The sequence below is a fragment of the Triturus cristatus genome, chromosome 10 (genome assembly GCF_964204655.1).
Source record: "Triturus cristatus chromosome 10, aTriCri1.1, whole genome shotgun sequence".
NCBI lineage: Eukaryota > Metazoa > Chordata > Amphibia > Caudata > Salamandridae > Triturus > Triturus cristatus.
The window spans coordinates 880486039-880502461 of record NC_140593.1 but is presented as its reverse complement, the minus strand read 5'-3'; the positions used below and the strand labels follow the sequence as shown (position 1 = coordinate 880502461).

The following is a 16423-nucleotide window of genomic DNA, read 5'->3' as shown; positions in this document are numbered from 1 at the left end:
ACAAACTCTTGTAAACATTGTAAAAGTAGTTGATAGTTTAATCGCATAGCAAAACTCGATAATATAGCTGTGCAGTCCTGTGGCATAGCTTTTATTAGACTAGACGTTAAGTAGTATTGCTCCATAGTTCCTACAGCTGTATAGCTAGTATACTTGCAGTATTTTTCAGTGCAATTTGTACCTTAAAACGTTTTGGCCCTGGAAAAATGCTGTGCTCATAAAAGCTCTGTGCCAATTGATTAGCTAATAAAACACACACACACATACACTTCCTCACTAAGGAAGTGTTTTCAACCAGTCATAAAGAAATAGACATGTACGTTTACCCTCAGAAAAATGGTTAGTGCACATGCCAGTTATCGAGCAGTGTGTAAGAGAACTCACCTCTAGTGTCTGTTGAAAAAAAGTGCAATGCAGGCATTGTTGTGGTCAAGTATAAAACTTGACATAATCACTCAATATGTTGTCAATAACTCTGGGCCAGTCACACCTCTCAAATATTTTCTTTGCTGATCCTCCAGACTTATATTTTTAAAACTTATCAGAAAACCTGTACAGTTTGAGGAACTGTACTTGCATACTGAATCACTAACACTGAGCACCAATATTTATTGACATCATGGTCAGAATACTGAGATTGCATCAGCTATTCACAGTGCTTAGAAGGCATTCTCTAAATATTGCTGTAAACCTGCATTCTAGGTTCAACGTCAGAGATATGAGGTGGACACACAGTGGGCATATTTGTTTGACTGTGTTTGGGGAGATTACAGAAATGGGTGCCCTAGCCTTATTGGCCACAGGATGTCATCCAGTAACATTAGTTTAATACTGTTTTCCTCATTTTGCGCTCTTGCCTCCAGCTGGCGCTTATAATTTCTGGGTGGGCCATACATGAAGGTGCGCTCTCAAGAAGCCCTAACAACTTTCAAACTAATTTTATTTCTTGGACAAGCATTCAGCATGCATCTAATGATGAACTGATTCCATTTCTCTAATTCAGAAACATATTGAAAACAGAAAGCAAGGGTAGAGTTCAAGGTGGATCGCCTCATTATTCCGCGCATTAATTCATTGGGAGCAGTTTATTTGCATGATTTACCATGTCCTTTCCATGTATCAGAGGCAAAGGATGCTGTAAGCACTTATTTTGCACACTGGCAGACTTTGAGGGACATCTTGCATATTATGCAGAGGGTGAACACATTACACAGCATCGTTTTCTTTCAGTGCCATCAAGAGATGTCTTCTATGTGATCAGGCAGCATATTGAAAGATGACTCAGCCAATCCTGTACTCTGAACATTTATGTGGCATCCTACAACGTTACCATTTGTAAGACTCCTGTAGTCAGGTGTTATATGGACAACAATGAATGAATTATAGAAGAAATTATTATTTTTTTCACAGTAATGCATGATTTAACAACATATTAGGTCAACGTTATTATATTATGTCATACTCATAAAAAGTGTTATATGAATAGTGTCAATAAAAAAACCTAGGAAACAATTGTTTTACTGCATTATGGCCTTTTAGTGTACATAGTCGTTAGGTAAATATGCAGCTTATATGTTACATACATATTCGATGACCAGGTGGGTGATGATTAAGATATTATAAAGGACCCTATATATCTTCATTTACACATTATTATTAGTTCTTAAATCACCATGGAATTGCATACTTATTAAAAGTATTCACTGAGCCACTGTACACATGAGACAGACTCATTTGTAATATCACTAAATAAACCATCTGTTATATAATCTTACAGACAACATAAGGTTCTTTGTGGAATTTTATACAGGCACTCCCCTTCTAGGGAGCCAGGTACCAACATACACATTCTTTAAAAGCTAGCATTATCAAGTTGTAAATAGTTCAATCTATGCATTTAATTATTGCAGAGTCCATATATACTTTACAAAAATAGAACATGTTTGCATACTCAAACTTAAACTATTTGTCCAAAACAAATAAAAAAAACATATTGAGCATCCATGTTAAGGTAAAATGACATAAAGCGTTGAGACATGCTAAGTCCGTTGCTCAAGTCCAGTATCGTGCACAATATAAATAGATATATTTACATTTACAGTCTTTTCTATTGTGTCATTAACTTGTTGAGTTTCTCAAAATTATTGACACATTCAGTGACAGTATCTAACGAATAAATTTAGATGAATAGCCCTTAGGTCCCCTTGTATTTCACCACCACTATAGTCGTGTGTGTGTGTAAAGTTACCACCATTGTCCATTTTAGCTCATCTGGCTGATGAGCTGCTTCTTTGCAGTGATTGAAAAATGTAGCATTTTGCATTTAATCTTTCCTTTGTGCCCTATAACGCATTTATATTGGCTGGGTAGTTGTGCCAGTGTAGATTTTTCACAGGGGCAAGTGAAGCTATAAATACCTACTTTGCTGTTACAGTTTGAGGAGTCTTCTGAAGGGATTATTTTATCTGCAGTTTGTAACTCCTTAGAATGTTCAGTGAAGTAACATACACTACATGTGAAACAAATTTAATAATCTTTTACTGTAGTGACACCCCTATGTGCTTTGACTAATTAGTCTCTCAAATGTGATCCCTACTTAATGGCAAACAAATGTTTGATTCATTTTAGGGACTGAGAATATGCAGGCTCATAAGACTTTTTCACCTTATTAGAGACTGGGCTGAATGTGGTAAGACATCTTAATGGGCATCCATTAAGTAAAAGTCTTTTAAGGTGTTTACCATGCCCTTTTGCATTACAAACTAGTCTAGTAGGATGTCCTTTTTCAAACAGTTGTTTCTGTAAATTGTCGGCTTGCATACAATACATTTCTTTTTGTTATATTTTCTGTGTGGGCAGAAATTGTGGAAAAGGAAGTTTAAAAAAAAAATATTTGAATGGTAACTAGAAAATCTAATCACATGTTGCCATTGGTGGGATTTATAACCCATGTAAAATATATTATCTTCCCGTTGTACAAGAACATTTAGAAAATAGAGCCTACTTTTGTCCTAATGTAATGTCAGTATGACATTCTGGCATCAAACCATTTGTTGAATGTTAGCAGATCTTCTTGTAGACCATTTAAATTACATATTATAACACCAATGCAAGAATCAATTTAGGGATCCGATTTGTAATTGGGCTCTGATTTATGTAGATCATTTTCTCTACAATAAAGGAGATTTATAGGTTCGCCATTTCGGGTACAAAGATGAAGCCCATAGATATACCTTTTATCTGAAGGTAGAAGTAATTTTGTTACATAAATAAGTGCTTTTAAGGGCTATTCTAGACAAATTACATATAAAGTCTGTAGGAACCATATGTGCTGCTTCTCTTTTACCTAAAATAACCTTATTATAGCTTCATCTTGAGGGACATTGTTATAAAGAGCTTCAGTATCAACTCTAACTAGATTTTAATTGTTGGGATTAAATTCACACTTCCCTTGCATGTTAATAAAATGCAGAGTGGCTCTTAAATATGCTTGAGTATCAGTCACAAATGTTTTTAGTAAGAAATCAATATGCTGAGAGATAAGCTCTATTATGGAACCACATACAGAGACTATTTGTCTCCCAAGAGGCGTTTTCAAAGTTTTTTATGTTTTTGGTAAAATGTAGAGAATTGATATTCATTTTATTTTTTTATTGAGGAAATCAAATTCATTTTGACTTACACAGTCATTCTCAAAGGCTTCCTGTGTCATTTTATTTATCACTTCCCGTATTTCTCTGATGGTATCGGCATTTAGTTACCTATAATATTGGACATTGTTCAGTTATCTTTATATCTCATACCATATTTGTAAGTGTTAATAAATAAAGAATGAATCACTTAATACTCTTCCTTAGATTTGTTTAGTTTAGCTTACTGTTTTTTGTGTGCATTTTTATAAGAGCATGTAATACTTTTTTTTCAAATATAACTGCTTCTAATGGTATTGCAGTAAGTGAAAAATAGATTTATTATGAAGTCTTGTGAACACTTTCAATCTTGTGTTTTCTTTATCTTTGAAAAATACATCTAACCTGGTTTTTTATCATCGATTGCAGAAGCTATATTTTGGTATCTGAATTTTCTCCATTGGTAAATCTTTGGATTAGACTGACATCTCTCTGTCTGTCAAATGATAGGTGGAAATGTTATGCATTTGTATTGTAGCATTAGTAAAGATTTGTCCCTAGAATAGTTTATTTATTTTCATATACTGGTATGTTTGTAGGGTTGCACTACAGAACTGATTGTCTCTAGGTGCCTGGATCCATTACTAATAATGCAAAATAACATGTGTAATACAGTAGAAAGAGAGCCCCAAAGAAATTGGAAATACTATAATAAAGCTGAAAAGTAATTTGTTTCTGAAAAGGAATGTTTTAAGACCTTCTCTAAAGCGTACAATAGTATTATTATGAACATATGACTTCCTCAATTTACTTCCTCACTTTTCCTATGCTTTGGTATATAGTTGCATAATTAGAATAGTTACATATCGCCCTACACAGTACAGGTTGAAAGTTAGTATTGATAACCAACTACCCAGACCGAAACTTTGCATATTTAGTGTAATTAAATAGTATAGTTAGATATGTGCTTATTACATTCTAGGAGAGTTGAAAGAGGGCGAAATGACAATCAAAGTTACCCTTGTTATGTTTGCCACAATATATCTTTGTGAATCTATTTTAAAAAAACATATATATTTTTTGTTATTTCTTTCCCTAAAATATCGATGGTGTGATGCTGTGCCCCTTTGAGTGTGATAACAATAGCAATAATAACCACATTGATAATTATAGTAATATTTATATTACTTAATGTAAACTGCCCTATGAAGCTCACACCCAAGTTGAATTGTCTATAGGTGATCAAATAATACGTTTTTTTAGTTCATGACTTAAAATATTAAGTTTGTCAATTTAAGGGTATAATACCAAGCCAGCCTTGTAGGGCTACAGATCTGTCACCTGCAATTCTGTGGGTGAACCATCAGCACTGACAGAGGCTGCGAACCCCTCAGAAAGTAGCCTTTTCAACAGGGTAACTGTACTTTTCAGATAGTGTACGGCTAAAGTTGAATTGTCTTTATTTGCTAGGGCTTTAGTTTCTGAAAGATGCGCAGCTTTGAGGGTACTAGCTTTCTGACAGGCCTGTAACTTGTCTACATACACCACCTACTTGTACCCAGAGCACCTCGCAGTTTCTGCCGTTTTGCTCCAACCTGATCACACTGCCTGTCCATGCCTCTCAGCTACGCAAACTCCTTCCATGCACCCTGAGTTCTAAAAGCCATTCTACTGTCCCTGATACCATCTATTGTTGTTGAAATGCAAATATTCTTTAGTGCTTGTCTCTCACAGAAACACTCTAGAAGCAGTTTACTTTTGAAGGATCCACAGGTTGAGAATAGTTCATATCAGATCACATAACTTTTCAGTAGAAAGATTTTCCTCAGAGTCAGTAGCTTCTGCTGTATCCCCATCCTTTTCCCTCCCCCTTGCCGGTCAGCATTCCTTTGTTCCATGCATGTTGACATCACTGGTTGGTGTAGGGTGGGACTGCTCTAGCCTCTTGCTGTGTCAAGTTTCTTTTCATGTGTCTTGCTGCTTGACCTTGTGTTTGTGTCAGGTTCTGTTTCTGTGTCTCTTTGGTTGTGGCTTTGGAATGTTTGCACAGATGCTACCCTCCTGGGCACTGGCTATTCAATGGATCTTTCCCAAGAGTAAGTCACACAAGGCTGGGCTAACAGAGGGTGTTGGTGTGGAGTATGGAATACCCATGCAAGGAGGGTGGGTAGCCTTGACTCCAAGCATGCTTTTGATACATTGTACCTCTCAGCCATCCATTAGTCTAGTTATTCAACAAGAGACCAAGCTTGGTTAAGGATCATTTAGAAGAGTACAATATGAGCTTATTACAAATCTTTTTACACATAGCCCAAAATGACAATCACTTAAAGAGAAGCTTTAAGCCACTAGTACTAAATTTCCTTTCAGAATTTGTTAGCTCAGTCTCTCACCGAGCAGCGTATCTTTTGACTGGGGGCAACCTGTTGAGAGAGGTGAGCACAGATGACCAAAATATTAATAATCAGCCTCTAATTTTTGGCAGAAAGTGTCAATTTTGCTGCAATTCAGTTGTAACCTCATACAGTGAATATCTCTTCTTAATATATTACCGAGTTCCAAAGCATAATTTCTGCCTGTGATGAGCTGAGTGATCTGGTTCTAGGAGAACAGCTCTGCTAAAAGGCAAGTAAGGCTGTGTCAGAGTGAGGCAGGGGCACTCAGCGAATCCGCCCCAGCCTCCTGATCCTTCTGCCTCAACTCAAAACACACAACATAGGACAAACTCTGGGAAGAGGATATATGCAGGCAAGGAAGTGTAAAATTAGCCTAAAGCCAAAACGCATGGCTGGGAGGTGCAGTGTAGAGAAACAGTCAGTGGTTTAACTCTCTAATTTATCACCTTTCTAAATGTGTTCACAATAAAAGTTCCTCAGCTTGAGCCACCATTGGCAAACGAATCCTGCATGTTCATTTCAATGGCCTCAACTGTAAATTGGTGTGTTTTTTCTAACCTGATTTGGGAAGATTCTGTATGTGTATTGATTGACATTGACTCCAGAATTGTGAAAGAGATTCCAAGTTCCTTATTTCAAGAAAATTGCTTCCAAGTGCCCAAAAGCTCCTGATGAACGTAGTTGTGTTGCCTAGTGTGAACCAAGCTGTGTTGACTGTGAGCCATGGGGGTCACATAGCCACCAAACACAATCAAGACTGTGGGTGCACAGTGACTGATGACTGCAACAAAAACCAGACGTAGATAGAGGTAACATGGTATTTTCTGATGTGATTGATGTCAAAGAACAACAAACACACAAAATGTGATCAGAGGAATTTTTTCAATTTGTTTAACCACTGCCAATCTCTCAGGTTAGTATTCCAACCAATCGTGCTTTTGTGTTTGAAGGAATAAAGAATACCTTCAAATACATTTTGAATGTTTAAAGGGTGATGTTGATTGAAACGCTGTGCTACTTATGTTTTTTGCAAATGTGGGAATTAGGTAATTTTCCTGAAAAGTTAGTTGCAGCAAACAAATCCGTATGATGTTCCTACCTAAGTGTTCTTTCGGGTGTTTTGGGGCACTTTGCAGAGAAATACGGCACTTCCACACAGGAAGGCATGAGGATATAAAGAAAAAAATAAAATGTAAGAGTAAGGTAAAGCTAATGAAACATTTGCGAAAAGTCCATGAATTAGAGAAATCTGCCTGAATATATGAATGAATTAATCAAAAAAATTGTAATTGAATAAATTAAGAAATTGCAAGATGTTGACATTTGTGGGCAGATGCTACGGGCCACAAATCCTAGATTACCATCAACACTACAGTTTACTGGATCAACTATACAATGCAAATAAAAATTAAGTGGTGACCTGAGATGTCCGTTAGCCAGATATCTGCTTGGAATATAATACAGCTTGAACCAAGGTACTTATAGATATCACTTTATCACATCTAAAGTAGGCAACACGCATACCTGCATGGCTGCATTCAGCCCAATCATCATAAATATGGAATAGCTGTAGGTGTAATTTGATACCTGCTGGGATTGAATAGTTATAAATGTGTTTAATATACCATTGTAAGAGACACAAAACTGGTGGTAAATGAAATTAAGATATTTTTATTTAAAAAGTAGATTTACATAAGTTGAGAACATTTATATAGAAAATGCATATTACCTACAAACGGGGTGGCCGGTGTTGGTCAACTAGGACATGATCCATGCCAGATTTTCAGTCTAGCCCAGTGAGATAAATTTACATACTGTGAATCTAAATTTGACACTCTTACACAGGCAGTGGTTAACCTAAAAATGTATTGTGGATAAGGCCCTCATGTAACAATGCTGAACATCTGCGGCCTCAAATCTTTACATGACAGAGAGCACAGGAGGATGGGTATATTTATAAGACACAGCATCACAAATAGATATATTCAACTTAAAGTTACACGTGTTTATGCCAGTGCCCCATGAAGGCTATAGTCAGCATTAACTGAAAATTCGAAGATAATTTGTTGTTACTTCTAGGGGAGTCATTACATTGTGGTAAACATATGTTTACATTGTGTTTTTTTTACATTGGGAATACCTTTACGTTGCAGCTTTGAAGGTAAGTAAATATTCTGATCTTTTTATTTTGTTTCTCAAAATTAATTTCATTTGATAAGTTTATGTAGTAAATATTTAATTTATTAATAACCATTTGCTTTTGAAATTTTAATGTAATATAAATTGCCCCAACTAACCCATGACTTCACCCTGAAAACTCCTTACTGCCACAAAAAACTACCCATCTTGGTCCCGAAACGTGTCGAGTTGTTCATTTCTGCTGAATAAACAACTGTTTAAAAGCCTCCTGGTGTCCGCGGCTGCTGTGATTCTACGAGGTAGCAGCGTGTGTTTGATATATATATATATATATATATACATACACACACATACATAAATATATATATTTATATATATATTATCTACTGGCAGTCACCAGTAGATAGTTATAGTTAGGACCGAGTTTCCATAGGAAATCTGAAAATTCTATTTTGAATAACTTTGGCGCCGGTTGACGAATCCTCGCGAAATTTTAAAAACTAATGGGGCACCCTGCTCAGCTCCTACCCTGAAGGTCTTGGGGTGATTCGTCAAGCGGGGGCCGAGAAAAAAGGGGGCTCCCAAAACACGTTTTCCCCATGCATTTTCGCATAGGACCTTTAGTCGAAGGTACAGCCCGAACGGCTGAACAGAAATACTTGAAATTTGGCAGAGAGGTAGTCCTCAGGTCAGGGAAGTGCCTTTTGCAGGTCTGGTGTAAATCTGTTCAGTATTTCCTGAGAAAATAGCATATCAATATCTATATGCGCGCACCGTGCGCGCACCGTGCGCGAGCGAAATTCTGATTGGTTGTTAGATGTCAGTAAACATTCGAATCGGTCGAAATCAGGAAGTATCGGCCGCCATTTTGTCTGTCGCACTGAAAAGGAAAGGTGGAAAAAAGGTGGAAAATGTGAAAAGGGGGCAGGGAAGAGCGTTCCTGACCCCCTAGCCTTTGTCAGGGGGTCACAGAAGGACCCCCAAGGGTAAAAAAACATTGTATTTTTTTTTCAAAACATCGCGGGGTGCGCGCACCGTGCGCGCACGGTAAAAAAACCTTTAAAAAAAAAAACATATAAGAACATGAAAAGGGGGCAGGGTAGAGAGTTTCTGACCCCCTAGCCTTTTATCAGGGGGTACCTGAAGGACCCCGAAGGGTGAGAAAAAATCGCAAAGGTGCGCGCACAGTGCGCGCATGGTGCGCGCACGCTGAAAATGCCATAAAAAAAAAAAGATAAATAAATTAGCTTTGAAATTCACTGAAAAAACCATAGGTTTCACACACGTTATAGTTAGGAATTAGCATTTAAAAAACCTTGCAAATTCACTTAAAAAACCATAGGTTTCAAACATGTTATAGTTAGCTGGACATTTCACTCGAAAAAACCCAATGAAATTCTCCCGTTATAGTTAGTTCAGGCAACTATAACTCACGCGACCGCAATCCACTGCTGATGTCAGATATTACATCACTGATGACATATGTGTCTTTCTGTAAAATAAATATTTGTAATATATGTATAGCTAAAGGTAAATGGAAGAATAAATGGGTAAATAAGTGTCTAAAAACAGTGATGTAATATCTGACGTCATCAGCAGTGAATTGCGGGCGCATGATTTATAGTTGCCTGAACTAACTATAACGGGGGAATTTCATTGTTTTTTTTCGAGTGAAATGTCCAGCTAACTATAACATGTGTGAAACCTATGGTTTTTTAAGTGAATATATAGATAGATAGATAGATAGATAGATCGATAGAAAGATAGATAGATATATCGATCTAGCTTTATAGATATATTACCTAGTGCCGATCACCACTAGTTAGTTACAGTTAGGTCAGCTCTCCATAGTCAAAGTGTTTTTTTGGTTTGTTAATAACTTTGGCCCCGTTTGACCAATCGTCACGAAATTTCCAAAAGAAAAGTCAATTCACTGCAGTTCCTTCGTAGAACGTTTTGGGGTGATGCGTCAAGCAGGGGCCGACAAAAAAGGTGGATTCCAAAATGCAAAACCCTAATGCCTTTTCCATAGACTTTTTAAGATGGGCTACGGCAAAAACTGACAAATGGAATTTCACCTAATTCGGCAGGAAGTTAGATCTTGATCGGTAGACTGTGGTTTTTGTGATTTGATGTAAATCCGTTCTGTAATTTTCGAGATATTAAGGGTCCCAAGGAGAGATTAAGGGTAAAAACAAATATAGATATCTGGGTGGTGGGGCCTGCGAGAGTCTTGAGAGACTCTTGCAGGAACGGCAATCTAAAAATAGAGCATTCTGATTGACCCAGGGAGATTTATTTCCCCTGGGCCATTTCACTCCCACGGGAGTCATACTCCCTCGAGTGCTCTCATTGGCTACCAGAAACATGAGAAAAAATGTTGCTGGCAGCCATTACAGGACTTGGGGAACCCTGACTTTGTAAAAACAAAACAAAATGTTCTATTGGGGCAGGGTTAATACGGAGTCCCACTAGGCCCTATGGGGGGGGCCCGAGGCACCCTCACCCAGGGCCAATAAAGAAATAAAACCAGCAAAAAATGCTGCGATCCCGCGAGATGTTTGCTGGATCGAAAAATAAAATGTCGGGAATTTATTTCTTATAAGGCCCAGGGAGCCTACCCCCAGAGTTGTGTTCATAAAGGGAAGGGGCCTGCATGGCCCCCCCACTCCCTGTGTCCTAGAGGATGGGGTCCCCAGGTCCAATAATGGCTCGGAGGGGGGGCACTCCCTTTAAAAAGTACATAGCCCTGAGTGATGGGGTTCCCAGAGCCTAAAGAGGTTCGGGGAGGGGGCTACGTGGCCCCTCTCCCCTTTATTTTTAGAAATGGCCCTCGAGTCCCCCAGAGCATAATAAGGCCATGAGTGTCATGAGCGATGTCATATTTAAGGTCATTAGCAGTGCACAATGGGGGCATGCAGGTTATAGTTAGCTCAGCTGGTTTTGTACGAGTGAAATCTGAGATTAAATTTAACGTCCCTGTAACCTTTGGTTTTCTCCATGAATTTGTAATGTTTTTTTTTTATTACATTACCTAACTATAATTTCCATGTAACCCTTGTTTATTGTAGTGAAAAAAAAAATATATATATATTACCTACTGGCCGTCGGCAGTAGATAGTTATAGTTAGAACATAGTTTCCATAGGAAAAGCGTCTTTTAATTTTTACCAATATCTTTAGCGCCGTTTGACGAATCTTCGTGAAATTTTCCCAAAAATAGGGCCAGACCGCTCAGTTTGTGTGTTGAAAGTTTCAGGGTGATTCGTCAAGCAGGGGCTGAGAAAAAAGGGGGGTCCCAAAGCGCGTTTTCTCCATGTTATTTTACCATAGTAAACTTTATTACAGGCTACAGCCCGACCTGCTGAATGGAATTACACCAAATTTGGCAAAAAGGTAGGTCTTGGTTCAGAGTGCGCCCTTTTTAAAAAATGGTGTAAATCCATTCAGTAGTTCCTGAGAAATTTAAAATAGAAAAATATCGATATCTGAGCACCGAGGAGAAGTCACGAACCCTCCCGAGCATGAGCTCAATTCTGATTGGCTGCCAACACTCCAAACCAGAAAGTGTAGGCAGCAGAGTCACAAAAAAAAGGGTAAAACAAAGATAAAAAACTTGAAAAGGGGGCAGGGTAGAAACACCCTGACCCCCTAGGCCTGCTCATGGGGTCCCACAAAAGCTGGGAATCCTGCCGAGAAAATAAAAAAATGAAGCGCTTCATTTAAATGAGCCCATGGGTGGGCCAGGTCCCGGGGAAAAGCCACAATTATATCGCGGGCGCCCCCGCAGGCCGCCACCTCCCTGGGCCTATGCAAATTATATCCAGGAGTGCACGCGGCCCTCCCGCAGCCCCGGAGACTGCCACCTCCCCGGGGCTTGTTTATTAATCTCTGGGGGGCCTCCCAGGCCCCCCAAGCCCCGGGTGGTGGTGGTCCCAGAGAGGTGTTCCGAGGCCACACCCCTTTTTACACCACTCTGCAAACGCAGCATCTGGTGCACTGTTGGTGGGGCGATGTGGGGCGATGAGGTCCTCTTGCGTCCTGAGGACCTCAGGACACAAGTGGACCTAATCCTCTGAGCAGCAGTGCACCAGAAGGCGCATTTGCAGCACGGTGTAACAAGGGGCATGACCTCGGAACACCTCTCTGCAACGCAGCTCTGTGGCGCTTACCATAGGTTTCAGGGACGTTATAGTTAGAAATTAGCATTTAAAAAAACCTTAGAAATTCACTGAAAAAAACACAGGTTTCAGCAACGTTATAGTTAGTTGGACATTTCACTAGTACAAAACCAGAGAAATTCGGCCATTATAGTTAGTAAAGCTAACTATAACTCGCGCCTCCGCAATGTACTGCTGATGACGTCATATATTACATCACTCATGACATGATCAATGACATCACTGATGATATCTCAAATGACATCACTGATGATGTCACTGATGACATCACTGATGATGACACTGATGACATCATCTGTGGGATAATCTGATGCACCTCCTCACACCCTAATAAAACCTTTTATACACCCACTCTAAAATACAGACTGCCAATATCGAAAGCATAGACAGACCAATAGCAGTTAGTACATATCCGCTCAGTGATTCCTAGGTCTACACACACACACAACCACTCATTCACCCATACAGTAACTCATACATGCAGTCACTCATCAATACAGCACTATCATATGCACTCATACACCTATACATACACTCACACACTGCCACTCATCTATAGACTTACTCACACACCTCCTCAGTCATGCAAAGATTCAATCACACCCATTTACTCACCTATACAGTTATACACAGACTACTTCACTTATTTATAATAATACTAACACATACTTACTCTCTTATACAATCATATATATATATATTCACTGAAAAAACCATAGGTTTCACACATGTTATAGTTAGCGGAAATTTTACTGATAAAAAACCAATGAAATTCCCCCGTTATAGTTAGTGCAGGCAACTATAACTCACGCGACCGCAATCCTCTGCTGATGCTAATACTGTATTTAGACACTTATTTGCCCATGTCTTCTTCCATACATTTTTAGCTATACATATATTCCAAATATTTTTTTTTCATAAAGACACATATGTCATCAGCAGAAGATTGCGGTCGCGTGAGTTATAGTTGCCTGCACTAACTATAACGGGGGAATTTCATTGGTTTTTTATCAGTAAAATTTCCGCTAACTATAACATGTGTGAAACCTATGTTTTTTTCAGTGAATTTGCAAGGTTTTTTAAATGCTAATTCCTAACTATAACGTGTGTGAAACCTATGGTTTTTTCAGTGAATTTGTACGGTTTTTTAAATGCTAAGTTACTTTACGCCATTCGTGGCATGCGCGCCCACTTAACGCAGTTCGTTCCGTGCGCGCACCGCGCGCCCACTTTACGCAGTTAGTGCCGTGCACGCACGGTGGGCACGCGGTGCGCTACGCGCACCGCGTGCCCACGTTACGCTAGATGGGCGCACCGTGCGCACATGGAGGACATATGATGCACTTCGTTTTGAAAGGTAATATTTTAATTTTCGGGCACCAATTGCACATGGGGTGGGGAGAGTGTGGATAATTTTTTTTTTATTATAATTTTTTACCGTACGCGTACGGTAAGCGTATTCGGCGAAATTGGCGAAAAACTTAAAAATTCAGTTTTTGGCCTTGGGGGATCTTTGGGGACTCCCTCAACATGGCTATGTGTGTGGGAGCTGTCTAAACAGCCCCTTTACATGTTTTTGTGCTTTATTTTTTAAACATCACTCTCAGTGCGAGACAGAAAATGGCGGCCGCCGCTTCCTGGTTTCGGCAGATTCGAATGTTTACTAAGATCTAAGAGCCAATCAGAATCGCGCTCGCGCACGCCACCGTACGCGTACGGTAAGCGTACCGTAAGCGCACCGTAAGCTGGCTCAGATATATATATTGATTTAAAGGCTATTTTCTCAGAATCTACTGAACAGATTTACACCAAACCTACAAAAGGCACTTCCTTGACCTGAGGACTACCTCTCTGCCAAATTTCTAGTAATTCTGTTCAGCCGTTCGGGCTGTAGCCCTGTCTAAAGGTCCTATGGAAAAATGCATGGGAAAAACGCGTTTTGGGACCCCCCTTTTATCTCAGCCCCCGCTTGACGAATCCCCCCGAGACTTTCAGGGTAGGAGCGGAGCGTAGCGCCCCACCTATTTTGAAAAATTTGCGAGGATTCGTCGACCGGCGCCAAAGTTATTCAAAATAGAATGTTGCGGATTTCCTATGGAAACGTGGTCCTAACTATAACTACCTACTGGCGACCGCCAGTAGGTAATATATTACTGCTCCTGCTTGACCGTTGATTGGGAAGCACTCGAACACCACCAAGGCTCCAAGCAAAGCCCTTTATTGAAGGTATGGAAACGATTCACTGCGATCCTTTAACAGTCATTGCGCCACTGCCGACGCGTTTCGATTGCTCTTCTTCAAAGGCGGGTCCAGGTTCCCGGGACAGCACCACCCCGGGAACCTGGAAGCCACAGGGGCTGTCATCTGCCAGCCACACGTTGGAGCACCATCCTACAGGATTTAGGACACGTTAGCTGCGGAGGCCCATCCAGGGTCTTTGTGTATCCGACAGAACATTTGCACGTCATGTATGCATCGGCACTACCACTCCCAGAATCCTCAGCACTTCTCATAAAGAGTAGCCCACCAAGGGGCGTGCTATTAAAGAAAGGAAAGAAAGGGGAAAGGCAGAGACCGGGCTGTGCACTTCATTCGACCACACGCCTTTGAAGAAGAGCAATCGAAACGCGTCGGCAGTGGCGCAATGACTGTTAAAGGATCGCAGTGAATCGTTTCCATACCTTCAATAAAGGGCTTTGCTTGGAGCCTTGGTGGTGTTCGAGTGCTTCCCAATCAACGGTCAAGCAAGAGCAGTAATATATATATATATATATATATATATATTACCTACTGGCGGTCGCCAGTAGGTAGTTATAGTTAGGACCCTCTTACCATAGGAAATCTGCAACATTCTATTTTGAATAACTTTGGCGCCGGTCGACGAATCCTCGCGAAATTTTCAAAATAGGTGGGGCGTTGAGCTCCGCTCCTACCCTGAAAGTCTCGGGGGGATTCGTCAAGCGGGGGCTGAGATAAAACGGGGGTCCCAAAACGCGTTTTTCCCATGCATTTTTCCATAGGACCTTTAGACAGAGCTACAGCCCGAACGGCTGAACAGAATTAAATGAAATTTGGCAGAGAGGTAGTCCTCAGGTCAAGGAAGTGCCTTTTGTAGGTTTGGTGTAAATCTGTTCAGTAGATTCAGAGAAAATAGCCTTTAAATCAATATATATATCTGAGCCAGCTTACGGTACGCTTACGGAGCGCTTACCGTACGCGTACGGTGACGTGCGCGAGCGCGATTCTGATTGGCTCTTAGATCTTAGTAAACATTCGAATCGGCCGAAACCAGGAAGCGGCGGCCGCCATTTTCTCTCTCGCACTCTGAGTGGGGCAGCATAAATGAAGCCAAAAAATGTCTAAAGGGGCAGTATATTGAGATCATAACCACCCAGCAGTGATATACGGGTCCCCAAACAACCCCCAAGGCCCAAATTTTTTTTTTATTTTTTTCGAAAAATCGCCGATTACTCTTACCGTACGCGTACCGTAAAAAATAAAAAAAATAAAAAATGATCCACACTCTCCCCACCCCGTGTGCAAATGGTGCCCGACATGGTGCATGGCATATTATATATATGAAAATAATAAAAAATACATTTCACAACGATGCGCATAATATGTCCCCCACGTGCGCACGGTGCGCGAAGCGCAACGTGCGTACATGGCCCATCCCGCCTAACGTGGGCACGGCACTAACTGTGTAAAGTGGGCGCGCGGTGCGCGAAGCGCACCGCGTGCTCACTGTGCGCGCACGGAACGAACTGCGTTAACTGGGCGCGCACGCCACGAATGGCGTAAAGTAAGTTAGCATTTAAAAAAACGTACAAATTCACTGAAAAAACCATAGGTTTCACACACGTTATAGTTAGGAATTAGCATTTAAAAAACCTTGCAAATTCACTGAAAAAACCATAGGTTTCACACATGTTATAGTTAGCTGTACATTTCACTCGTAAAAAACCAATGAAATTCCCCCGTTATAGTTAGTGCAGGCAACTATAACTCACGCGACCGCAATCTTCTGCTGATGACATATGTGTCTTTATGAAAAAAAAATATTTGTAATATATGTATAG

At 40.1% G+C, this 16423-nt stretch overlaps 1 protein-coding gene across 6 annotated transcripts in view; it reads left to right on the top strand.

Moving 5' to 3' along the window:
* The window catches only part of NBEAL2 (neurobeachin like 2), a 737578-nt gene that overhangs the window by 427170 nt on the left and 293985 nt on the right, over positions 1–16423 (top strand). The gene's annotated exons all lie outside the window — the stretch shown is intronic.